The sequence below is a fragment of the Diplotaxodon limnothrissa genome, linkage group LG19, assembly GCF_057381915.1.
Source record: "Diplotaxodon limnothrissa isolate DT_005_m linkage group LG19, D_limnothrissa_male_GT1.1, whole genome shotgun sequence".
Classification (NCBI taxonomy): Eukaryota; Metazoa; Chordata; class Actinopteri; order Cichliformes; family Cichlidae; genus Diplotaxodon; species Diplotaxodon limnothrissa.
The window spans coordinates 27,985,674-27,999,053 of record NC_140614.1 but is presented as its reverse complement, the minus strand read 5'-3'; the positions used below and the strand labels follow the sequence as shown (position 1 = coordinate 27,999,053).

General features: G+C 38.6%; 1 non-coding gene across 1 annotated transcript; it reads left to right on the top strand.

Moving 5' to 3' along the window:
• The first annotated feature begins 8,834 nt into the window (after positions 1-8,834).
• trnas-gcu (transfer RNA serine (anticodon GCU)) lies at positions 8,835-8,916 on the top strand. The gene has a single exon. It is a non-coding gene; the product is annotated as a tRNA-Ser (tRNA).
• Positions 8,917-13,380: the final 4,464 nt, after the last annotated feature.

Genomic DNA, 13,380 nt, shown 5'->3' with positions numbered 1-13,380 from the left:
AATAATTACTAGTACTTTTACCGTTTGTCTGATCTAACTTAGCACTAGGGAGTCAGTATTTTGTTCATCTTTAGTTTAACATACTGAACAGTCTGCTAACCAAAATGGAAAAAGGTAACTTGTGTCAATACCATCATTAGTTAACATCAAGTTAACTCACTACAAATACAAACACTGCCATCTTAAGTTCAAACTACTAAAAGAAAACATTACAAACTGAATCCTGGATATTTTGGATACTTTATCAAGTTTATACTGCCTGCTGGTTGTAATCACTGTAACTGTAAAATCGCTAAAGGCAGCGGAATTGAAATAAGACAATAACCTTACTGAAAACGACCTCTATAGCTAGGTATCCAAAAAGAAGTGAAATATGTAACATTAGTGTAAAATTTTAATTAGTTAATGCTTGCCTTACATAATTTAAAATGTAACAATAACAAGTGAATTGCCCGTGCATCAAGGTTAGCCAAAATGCTAGTTAGCTAGCTAATGTTAATATTAGGGGTGCAACGATATTCGTATCGATATTGAACCGTTCGATACAGTGCTTTCGGTTCGGTACGCGTATGTATCGAACAATACAACATTTGTAATTTATTTTATCAACTTTCCTTCTGACGATGCTGTCTGTGTGGAGCGCTCAGTGAATCTGCGTTCGACTACTCCGCCTAGGCTGCACTGTCGAGCGCAGATCCACTGAGCGCTCAACACAGACAGCGGTAGCTCGTTAACGGAGATTTGCCATGTTGTGGTGTTAAGGTCATTTCAACGAGATTAACCTGAAAGCACTAGTGGGAACACAACGAATATGACTGCACATTTACGCCGACATCATCCTAGTGCAAAGACAAAAACAACAAGCATGCTACTAACTTTAGCCGAGTCATTTAGACAGCTGTTAGCACATGATTCTCCTTATGCTGCTGAGAATATAACCCAGAAGAAGCGGATAGTATAGCTTTTATTTTGGAAAGAGACATTTCTCTGTAATAAACTCTCTTTTCCAAAGATGCATGATTCCTCAAACAGATACAGGGCTTGCAATATCGCTAGCCTGACGTCCTGGGGCTAGCGATTTTTTCAGTCGGGTTACCAAAATCTATCTCTTCCCTGCCCGTCGGGCTATTGTAAGAAGGAAAAATATATGTCAATGCTTTTGCATTCTTTCAGAAATGTAGCTGGGTAATTATGTCATTGGCATCGGTGAGCCACTGTCAATATGTGACATATTGAAATCGCGTTTGAATTTGCGCTTGTTTTTTTGCTTTCACTTTGCAATCGTGCGAACTGTGTATAGAGAGCGACAGCACTGATCTGTGAGTGATGATAATTTGTGCACCAATTCCTCTGACATCGTCTTATTAATCGTTAGCTTACTATGCAAACATGACAAGTGAAATCTCCCGCAGCTTAAACATGTGAGAGGTTGATCGCGCAGAGAATCGCTGAGCTTATGTGAGTCCGTGTGTAAAAGCAGCAGGATTTATATTTGACTACGATGACCTGGATGACTGAGAACCTTCACAGACAGATATATATTTTAGTTCTGCTGAGCCAAATAAGACAGGTCAGGGTGAAGAAGTGACAGCCAAAGAAAAGCTTACCACAAAACGGAGAAGTTATGACAAATCAGACTATAAGGCAAAAAGAAAGTGCAGCTTTATGGTTTCATGGACAAAATAATTTCTGTGGCTGCAATATGACAAGCTAAATAACCAGGGCTGCACATAAGTGGTCCGCAGGTGCGCATTCGCTGTCAAAATAAAAAACACGCACAAGGGTTAGGGTTAAATTTAAAAACTGTACTTTTGAGTTAAAATATATATTTATAATTTTAATAAATGACAAATTAAAAAGGCATGAACATTTTTTTTGTATCGAAAAAATATCGAACCGTGACACCAAAGTATCGAACCGAACCGAACCGTGAATTTTGTGTATCGTTGCACCCCTAGTTAATATGTAGCTCCCAACACATGGAGGGTTTAATTTAATGGAATTTCAAACATGCTAGAACACAACACAATCACCACTACACACTGAAATAAATTAACAAGCCTTACAGTCTTAGCCAACACTAATTAACAACCTTACGTTAGCATACAGACAATGTCACATTTGCTTCAGGTACAAAATGAAATATATAATAAACATGGACAAAAGGAATGTAACCTTATTTTAACATGCTACTTGTGTTTAAAATGTCAAATTGTTGGTTTTAATAAGTGAATATGAACAACTTACCGTGTAACTGATGTAAAGAAAATGGCGTCGTGAAAAATCCTCTTGGTTTGAAAAGGAGTCTGTGGTGGGAGGAGCTTTCTAGAGTAACATTGACACTGCCTCTTTTAACTCCGCGAATTATCACCCACACTGGGAGGCGTTTTGCTCCAGCTGTCGTTATAATGACTCTATTAGAGTAAATACACTTTAACACTGCTGATTTAACACTGGGAAATTTACTGTGTATGTTTCTTTCTCAATGGCAGAAAGATTCCTGGAAGATGAGAAATGTTTACAATTCAGTTTCTACGGTCTCTAGTCACCACAATGCTACAAATAACTTCGACTGTGTATGTAGCTTAAGTGTTTCTAAGTTGGCCAGAAGTGGGCAGCTCCTCGGGAAATCTGGTTTTATAGTCAGTTAGTTAATTCCATTTAATTCAATTCAATTCAGTTTAATTTTATTTATATAGGAACTGTAGGAGCCTTTTTGTGTTGTTACCTTATGTGTGCCACTAGGGGTCACTTTTTGTGTTTTTATGGTATAATATGTTTTATGGTACAGTGTTTAAGGTAGGCACGTGTAATTAGTGTCAAGTGTTATTGGTCGGAAGGAGCAAACAATTTGTGATCTCTGTGCTGTTGTGATTTATGTTAAATGAAGTTGTATACTAAGAGAACTGTTGAACTACAAATGCAACTGATGGAAAGCAATAAATGTGTTAAACGGACAAGATAAGTACAGCTGCACTCTCAAGTGTCATTCATGACAGTGGCATCATGTCACCTCCGCCATCGAACACCTCAGTGGCTTCAAGCGTAGGCTTAGTCTTTACAGGAACGAATTCACAATAATAGTCACCGCAAGGCACTTTATATGTTAAGGTAAAGACCCAATAATAATAGAGAGAAAATCCCAACAATCACATGACCTCATCAGCAAGCAATTGGTGACAATGGGAAGGAAAAACTCCCTTTTAACAGGAAGAAGCATCCAGAACCAGCCATCGGCCACTACCAGATAAGACAACATGGGACAATTTGAAAATAACACTTGGAACAAGGTAGTTTCAAGCATTTCTGGATACCGAATGAGGTTTTTCTATTTCATGGACCGTGTTGGAGTCAAAAAAGACGATAAAACAGGATATGCTTTAGAGCAGGTTGACCTCACAATTGAGATATGAGTGTGCAGTGTTTCTCCTTCCCTCACAACGTCTGGTTTCCAAACACATTTTGTTTCATAAAATTGTAACAGCCAAAATGCTCACCTAGAGGCTTTACCATGAGGCTCATGTCATGGTGGGCACATCCATCTATATAAAGTCTCTGATGCTAACATGCTCAAAATGCTAACATTAACATTCTATTAATGCACAAAACGTCCACAACCTGTTGATCGTGGTAGCACAACAATGGTTTAATTACATTTTATCAGCATACTTAGTTGGCTGTTTTAACAGTGATTTACATGCAAAAGAGCTTTCATCAATAATCCTCTGGTTGTTCGCATATCTTTATTTAACATCTGTTTGTCTACAATGATTGCAATATATTAATAATTATTTAACTGGAGAAATATTTCTTTACCAGATTTCCATCAGAACCAAAAGTTCAGTAATAGGAACAGGCTGTAAACACCTTATATCCACCAAAGTTACTGAAAACATGACATTTGTGGCACAAATTTGTGGCACAAAAAAGGGCGCAAAAGTATTTATGCTAGTAGTAATTGTAAGAAGGCAGTGTGATTCATGTTAAGTCATAAAGATCTTCATGAATGTCTTGCTATCGCGACATGAATGAGTAACACTTCTGACTTGTTCTTCATTCATGATGTGTCCTTATAAAAAAAAATCACCAAATATGAGATTAAAACCTCGCTTTACTCACTGAACAGTGGGTCTGATCCACTGGTGCCACTGGTGACTGGTTCCGCTCATTGTGTCTTGAATACCATGAGGTTATGAAATCCCCTCTCAGACTTTGTCACACTTGCATGTGCCAAACTCCACATTTTGCCTCTTTCTGTTGGGTTCGCAGCTCCTCTGGGAGACTCAACATGTCACCAAGCTATTCTTGGAGTGTAGTCTCCTGCTCACACACACATGGCGTTCACATCAGTTTCTGTGCCAAGAAGACATGATCAGTGTTGTCACATTCAGGGATGAATTGAAGGGCTGATAGACTGAGTGAATGTTTGGATCATTAGCTATCATAACTAATGATAGATCTGTTGTGTAATTATTACTCATTTTAAGATTCATTCCAACTGTGACTTTCTGACAACACAGTGGAAAATTGATAAGAAAATTACTTCCTGGATAAAAGATTACTATCATCGCATTTAAGCTTCTGTACAGTAAATTATTATAAGAGAGATTATAAGCCACTACAAAGCATTTCTGTTGAATTGAATATTTTCAGATCAAACAAGCAAATTTGAAGCCTTCAAATATTGTAATTCTATCTGGATTCACTGGACACGAACAGTAGAGAAATAAAGAAGCAACATATTTGATGAAATTGGAAATGTAAGGGCTACACGGTGGCACAGTGGTTAGCACTGTTGCCGCACAGCAAGAAGGTCCTGAGTTCAATTCCACCATCAGGCCGGGATCTTTCTGTGTGGAGTTTGCATGTTCTCCCCGTGTTTGCGTGGGTTCTCTCCGGGTACTCCGGCTTCCTCCCACCGTCCAAAGAAATGTAGTTTGTGGGGATAGGTTAATTGGAAAATCCAAATTGCCACTAGGTGTGAATGTGAGTGTGAATGGTTGTCTGTCCCTGTGTGTTGGCCCTGCGACAGACTGGCGACCTGTCCAGGGTGTACCCCGCCTCTCGCCCTATGACAGCTGGGATAGGCTCCAGCGCCCCCCGTGACCCTGAAAAGGATAAGCAGAAGCGAATGGATGGATGGATGGAAATGTAAGTCTTCAAAAAGTGATGTGATCAAGTACAAATGAACCAGCATATACAACAGACACACACCTACACATATTTATGCAGACACACACAAATGTCCCAGCATGTGTTACAGTAATGGGCAAGTGGATTCCCCAAGAACCCAGTCTAATTAGCCTATCTTATTAAGAGCCACCCCAAGACTGGTCTCTGCAGGGTACAATAAAGTAATGAGAGCTAGCAGTAGGTGTGTGTGTGAGGGAGAGAGAGCTTTCACTTTTTCACAATTGACCACGTGTAGCCAACTTTATCTCTACACACAGTACCTACTTTGATTCAGGGACCTTTGTCACATGGTAAACTCCACTTTCTAATAGTATTTCTGTCGTGAGCTACACTGTCATCTACACAACATATACAAAAATATCTCGTAGTTCATTTCATGCATTAGCAGGAGGATTAGCAGGACTGAAATCAGTAAAACAGTTTGTTATTATGGCTTTTACAAACACTTTCTGTTTAAATTATGCTACTAAAAATCCTCTTTGTTTCTGACCTCTTAAAAAGTTATGAAAATAATTTTCATCTTATTAAGTTGAAAATAATCATATGTTTGTTTTTTAGCATACATGGTTAATCATTAGATTGTTTCTCATTCCTTAGTCGCTGTTATCAGGTTGCTTTAAATCACGGTTGGCATCATTAAAACAGTGTTACCCTGCTTGACTTGCAACCAGGGTAACACTGTTTTGATGATCAATAACTAGGGAATAAGAAACAAGCTGGTGAACACCATTACCCCACGCCCTTGTTTTCATGAAGTCCTCACTCTACCTTTAAGACATATTAAGACATATTCCTTACTCCTGCTAGTTTGTATCTGTGCACAGCATAAGAAAGAGTAGCACAAATAAAATGTTAGCTTAGTACAAATAGTAAAAATGCAGAAAAGTTGCCCTATGTTGAAATTGAACACTTCTGAGGTTCACTAATGATCTCTTTTTAGAGATAAAAAAAACAAAATAAAATAAAACAGCTATGGCTTTATGGAGAATCATATGTTGGAGTCCCCCTTAGAAAAGTGACATCAATTCTTCCACCAAACCCTCTGGAGAAATTAAGACATAATACACCTGTGGCGTGTCCATATGTCCCTTCAAGCGTGCACACATTTATGTTTTGTGAACACCACAGTTTGATATTAATGGCAGGTTTCTAAAACAACAACTTTGCCTCATGTGTCTCTGCTGATTCATGAGTCTTCAACACCTCACAGGATCTCACACTCGAGAGGTGTAAAACTCGGCTGATTGAGATATTGAACATTTTGTTCATTTTACTGAATGCTGATTTAAGTAGGAGCTTTTCAAACTGATACACCGTTCTTGCATCACTGTATTTGATCCAGTGACGCACTTCCTGACAGTGTAGCTGGTCTCCAGCTGGTCACTTTTTAGCCTACTGTGTGCCAGTCAGGACTAATGAGACAACAGAGGCCAAAAGCAACACAGAACAGCTGATCCCCTGTTTCATTAAGAGGATCACATCTCTGTGAGAGGATGAACAACTGTTCATCGTTACAGTGTATTTAACAAATAATAATCTCTTCCTCAGGTCTGTCTTCCAAGAATGATAACTTATCAAGACTGAATTATCTAGATAACGTCAAGTTTAACTAACTGACTTTAATATTTTCAGTAACTTAGTTAAAGTTACAGTCGTGATTTTAAAGGTTTTGCATTACTGGATATGGTAATTGCATCTATGTTGAAGCACTCACAAGTGAGCATCACACTTGTGCTATCTTCAGCAACCTTATACTTGTATATAATTAAAGGCAGAAAAGAGAGAAAGCTAACCAGTTCCCTTATTAAAGCAACCAGTAAATCTTGGCTAGCCGTGTTATAGAGGGATTAACAGCACAGTTGGAATCCTTCTTTAATGAATCAGGTTGCATGGCTGGACTGATCCCAGAATATAGATAAAGCATCCCACTTTATGCCAAGTGTGCACTTCTACAAGAACTGCATATTTGATGAAGTATGCAACCAGTGATCACATTTTTGTCAAAAAGGATGGTTTATGGTCCAGTACTCTTTATCTGTAGTTGCCCAGATGTTCCATTCTGTCTCTGTTATGAAGCAGGAAAATGTGTTTGAGGGAAATCACTAGTGTTTGAGTCACAGACACATTTACTGACCGGCAAATAATGGACAATCATCGTGTCAGAGCTGAAGTTTTCTGTAAGGGCTTCTCTAGCTTTTGATGTTTTTGTGGAATTTATATTATAAAGATTATTACTATGTTTTTTTCCTCATATATTTTCGTTACCAACAACAAAATCCCACGAAGCAACACGCTGACCACAATACCAGTGATTTCTCAAACTACTCTTGTTTTCAAAAATATACAATTAAGCTAATAGCTTCCTCTATTCCCTCCACTTTCCAAGCCCTTGATTCATTGGTCAGACCAATCCATCTTTAGAAGTGAATTAAACTATCTTAGCTTTTGTTAAATAAATAATGACATGATGTAATATGTCATGTGTTGTTGCTCTTCTGAGGGTATTTTTATTATGTCCTAATAGCTGGGATGGGCTCCAACCAAACCACTAACCTGAATTGGATAAGTGGAAGAAAATGGTTGTAAATGGATGGACTGATGACCTGATATGAAAACTTTGAAACTAAGGTTGTACTTTTGATACACCACAGTTTTCAAAAGGAATTATACATCAAGAACATATTTCACACATAATGAGAACTGAAAACACCACCACTCCTCATTTGAAATAACATTAACTCAGAGGACCAGGACAAGGACAAAAATGGTCATCATTTTAAAATTTTACCATCAACACTGCTTTAGTCTGTCTCTTAGTATTGAGATCTCAAGTCCATTTTTCCCCACAGGATGCACAGTTTTTTAAATGGCTAAGAAAACATAATATTCCCTAAAATACCTACAATATATAGAAGTAGAAGTAGAGAGAGTAATAAGCCAGGAGTTAAACGATATTCATTGTTTTGAATTATAAACAAGAACTTTAATTATAGATATTTTAATTATAAATTCCACAGACATTTTGAAAGACAGAGAATCACATACAGAAAATTCATGCTTTGAGACGTTGGCCCATATTTACTGGTTAATAAATGTGTCTGTGACTCAAATACTGGTGATACTTTATGACTTCATAACAGTGACAGAGTGGAACATCTGAACAAGTACAGATAAACAGGACTGGGCCATAAAATTCATATTTGATCACTGGTTACATACTTTATCAGCCATGTAATTAGAAGTGCACACTTGGCATGAAATGGGATGTTTTATTTAAAGTGAGAGAAGGACTCCAACTGCGCTGTTAATCCCTGCCTTTAATTCATATACAGTATATATATATATATATATATATATATATATATATATATATCTTCAGCTGAAGATAACGCAAGCGTGAGGATGTGCTTAAGTGCTGCCACTGCTTGTATATTGTGAATATATGTACTCTTATTTCATTTTTAATTTAATTTAATTTTAATTAATTTTTAAAGGCATAGTTTTAAAACAGGAGATGCTTGATGAATGAGGATGCATTAACTCTAGTGGTAGTTCACAAACAACACGAACTTGAGCTTTCAAAATTCCTTAATAATAATAATATGGGTCTCTCAAATAACCTGAGCGTTCGAGCAGCACATGACGAGGTGGCCGAGTGGTTAAGGCGATGGACTGCTAATCCATTGTGCTCTGCACGCGTGGGTTCGAATCCCATCCTCGTCGGTCTCATTTTCGGGAGGAGAAAGCTCACTAGGTTCGCCCAATGATCGGGATGAAATGCGGGGGTTCAAATCCACCGAACAGCTCCCCTGAGGTACGTCTGAGCAAGTTACAGTCCCTACACTCTGCTCCCTGGGCGCTAGATTGGTGGCTGCGCAATGGGTTAAAATTTCTCTACAAGGGATTATTAATAAAGTATACCAAAAAAAAAAAAAGTTGCCCGTTAATACCCGCAGTTTGCTAGTAATGTTTATGTAAAGTGGTCTAAACGGGACCAGTAAATGCGTCTGAATAAATTGTACAAAGTAAGCTCATCAGTCTTTTTTCATTCATGTCAGTAACAGGCCACTTTAAGAAAACTGTTATTTACATCCAGTCTTTCCTTTGAGTCAACACATATTTCTGCATATCATATTATTAGCTACAGAAATTGCATCACTTATTAATGGCTGCCATGTAGGCCACAATACTGGGTACCATCTGGGACTCACAAACTGGCTCTTATCAATTTCTAATCAAAACATGACTCAGAGCTTCGGGGTTAATTCATGCATCCATCTCCTTATCATTTCTGAAAACAATCATAGCCCTATTTGTTTACCAGATTTACCAAATTTGGGAGTCTACATTTTGAGATGAGCCGATCGTTAAACTGCTTTCTAGATATTTACTTACAAAGCCATCTAATGAAACAAATGTCATGCATGATCATTTTGCAGGCTGAATTAAGGCCATGAAGATTACTTTCTCCAATTTGTGATGTCAAATGACGCATTTGAGCAAATGACAGGTATCAGGTGCTCTGCTTTGCCCGTACAGAACCCATTAGACCTGTCTGCAATTCATTTTCATTACATCGCTCACCTTTCATGTCATCTTTTCTTGTCATTTATCAATTCACTTGCACTTTTTAGAGCCATATTTAAAGGTCTATGTTGTTTTTGACATAAAAAAGTGACAGAAATAATTAAGTCCTGACTTTTTAAGAAAGCAAGTAATTGTTGCGAATTGAAGTTAGAAAAGAAATTCAGCAAATGTAGCATCAAATAAAAGGCAGATAAAGTGAGAGTTAAATTAACACTGTGTAAATTTACAGGTATTCTACTCTGATGTTCTGGAAAGAGCTGCAACAGGTTCGCCGCGCTGTTAAAGTGAGAGGCAGGGTAACGCCGCACTCGAGTGCTATCAACAGCACCACTTACAGACGCAATTTACTTTGCATCACAAAGCAATCATGTAGAGGGCTAACCCACTAATAAGATAGAAGCACTACAAAGGCCCCAAAATAGAAGCAACAGAGTGAATTCAATTGAGCTGCAACAGCTCTTGTGGAGCTTTTGCTGTTGTGAGTCATAAGTGTTGGTTCTGTGTCTTGATGACGCGGGCGGATGCGTGGGTGACTCTTGGGGAGGGTGGGCGGGTAGAAGTAGCAGATGCTGTGCTTGTGTTACCCCAGACCCTTGTCATCCACTCAGTTGCTGCTTCATTCAGTCGGTTGTTGCTACGATACTACGTGGAAGATGACACTTGAAGTGAACACGCAAACACAAAAAAGCTGTTACGTTTTTACACATTCTGTGTTTTTTCTTCTTTGTATGGTAGACACAATTGAAAAGTCTTGCGCACATCAGAGTGGTGTGAAGCCATACTGGGATTGCTTTGCCGTTAGCACTTTACATAATGCTGCCGTGGTCAATATAAATCACACACACACACACACACAAAAAGCAAACACTTGACCTATTAATGAAACGCTGGAACACTCATGTTTCCACAGGTTGCTCTTTCTCTTGGGTGGATAATGAGGAGCACAGAGTTTGGGAGCTGTTTTGATCATCATGAAGCCCAGTGCACTTTACCTTTGGTATTTCCTGTGGTATTTCCACAGCTGAGCTGCAAAAGTGACATTTCTATGCAGAAGTGAAAGCAGCTTCATGGTTTCTACCTGAAAACCAAGTAGTTTTGCAATATTTTGACAAAGAATGCTTTATCCCAGCTATTCTAGGGCTGAAACTGGACCCTGGATAGGTTGTCAATGCTCACTTTGGCTATGGCAAATTTAGAGTCATCAGTTAAACTAACAAGCATGTCTTTGGACTGTAGGATGAAGCTGGAGTACCTGGAGAGAACCAGCTCGAGCAAAGGGAGAATATACAAATCTCAATGTTGTCTCAAAGCGCAAATTTCAACTAACATATTCAAAATATATGTAACAATTTAAAAAACTGAAAGTCTGTTTTGGATAGATATAGAAAATGTGTCATTTATATGTTATTACATTAATTACTGTATCATTCTTTAATATTCAGTGTCAGAGTCTTTGCACGGATATATTAATGTCACATTTCTCTGGAGCCTCAGTGCGTGTATTTTGATCTCAAATGCTAATGGTGTATTTTGAGGTGTGAGCTACGAATGAAGCCATTCCCTGGGAAAGATGCAATGAATGTGCTATTATAAATTCTTGCGCCTGTGACATGTTCTCTGTTACACCTGAGCTGTGAGACTGATGGCTGCAGGCTGGCTTCCCATCACTCCATCAGCTGTAACTCAGGCACACCCTCCTTTCTGCAATAGCTGTTTGCACATTTGTCAGACGGATTAATCAAAACGAGAAGCCCTGACAACCCTTCTGCTCAAAGTAAAACTCCCATCCAATTCTACAGCCACAAAGCAACCTAAAAGCAGTCCCACAGATCATATTGTTCTTGAAAGTAACAGATGCCTCTGGGCAGCATGAAAAAACATCTGGGACACGTGAGGGATGTTTCTTCTTCCAAAGACAGACTTCTGTAGAGCTTCCCGTCATGTAAAGAGACAGTGACAAAAAGCTTTAGTGGTTAGGGACATGGACAAGACATGCTGACCAGAATGACAGATGCTCTAACTGTTTGCATGCTTGCTGCTTCGATTCTTCTTCCAGAGCAGAAACTTGGCTGGAGCTGCTTCCCAGTTTGGGGCGATGGCCCAAACTCCAAAGCCACACAGGTCCCAAAAGCTGCAGTTCCTCAAATGACCACTTGAGGCTGAAGGATGAGTCAGTCTGTTAAAACAACTAACTTTAAAGTTGCAATAAAAACATTTTGTAGGTATAAAAAGTGCTTTTAATCTCTAAAGTCAGTTTCTTTATATATGTTTGTGCTAAGGTGATAGTGGTCAAAGTCACATGGAAGTACTTCCCGGAAGCACCGCTTGCATTGTGCTGCAATTTGCTCGCAGCAAATCACTCGTGCACAGCGCAAGCCAAAGTGTTGTTGTTGTGAGAAGGGGGCTTTATAGTGACCTATTTTTAGAGGTGTTGCTGCTTTGAGAGGCAGGTGCCAGAATGTGGTGCTTACATCTGTAAATGTACTGTGTACTAACAGGGGGAGGGGGGTAAAGCAATTAGGTAAAGCAATTAAGCAATAAATCACCAAAACAATTGCCAGTAACAATATTTTACATAGTATATGCTGCTGCGCTCACTTCTGCAACTGGAAATAAGTCATTACTCAGTTGAGTCAGGAATAACACATTTGAGGTGTGGTCTATAGTCCGATAGGGTGCTGATTGTGCTGTCTGATGTGACGTCTGAAGTCAGAAATATAGAATTCATATATGACAGGATTTATAAGAACAGCAACCTCTAAGTAAAAACTCACGTCTCTGGCGTGAAACTCCAAGTTTGGGTTTGTTCTGTCAAGTTTAATCACTTTTGACATTTCTAAGGAACTTTTTGCAGCTGCTCATTCAAAAGTGCATTAGCCCGCTTTGAAATTCTTCTAACGAGTGTCGTAGTGATGAAAATGTGTCAATGTCACTTTGAACTAAAGGCCTTTATTTATAGGTTTAGAGGAGCCTCATTTTGACACTGAGACCTATTAATTGAGCTCTCCACAGACATCTCCCTGTATCTAAAATAGGTAGGAAGTCCATCGTGGAGGTGAAGAGGGACAAAGTAGGCCAAGGACTCTCACAGAAAATAGACTGCGATTCACTGAGGGGCCGGATCATCCCGAGAAAAAACAGGAAATGGGAAAGAATGTGGGTTAACAATAATTGTGGAAAGTCACATGAGTACAGACACTCCACTGGAGTAATCAAGTGAAGAGATTTAGTAGGTATGATGTGATATTACATGCACTTAAACTTTATCTAACATTATCTACATGAGGGCTAGAGTTAGGTTGCATCGGGAAAGGAAAGCAACTAAATACAGCTGTTCACATCATTTACAGAAGTAATTTTAAAGACACTTAAATCTGAGGATTTTGATATTATGCTACTTTTTCCATCCAACTACATTTCAGAGAACCTTTGTAACTCCTGTATTTATTTGACAACTGTTAGCATTGTTTTGGTTGAATGTGAGCATTTTGACATTTGACCTCTTTATAAAATGGTTCTCATTGTTAGGGCCAAATGACCCATTTTTGCACAAGATAAAATTAGCTCTATTTTGACACCATGATACTACTTGCATGTGAA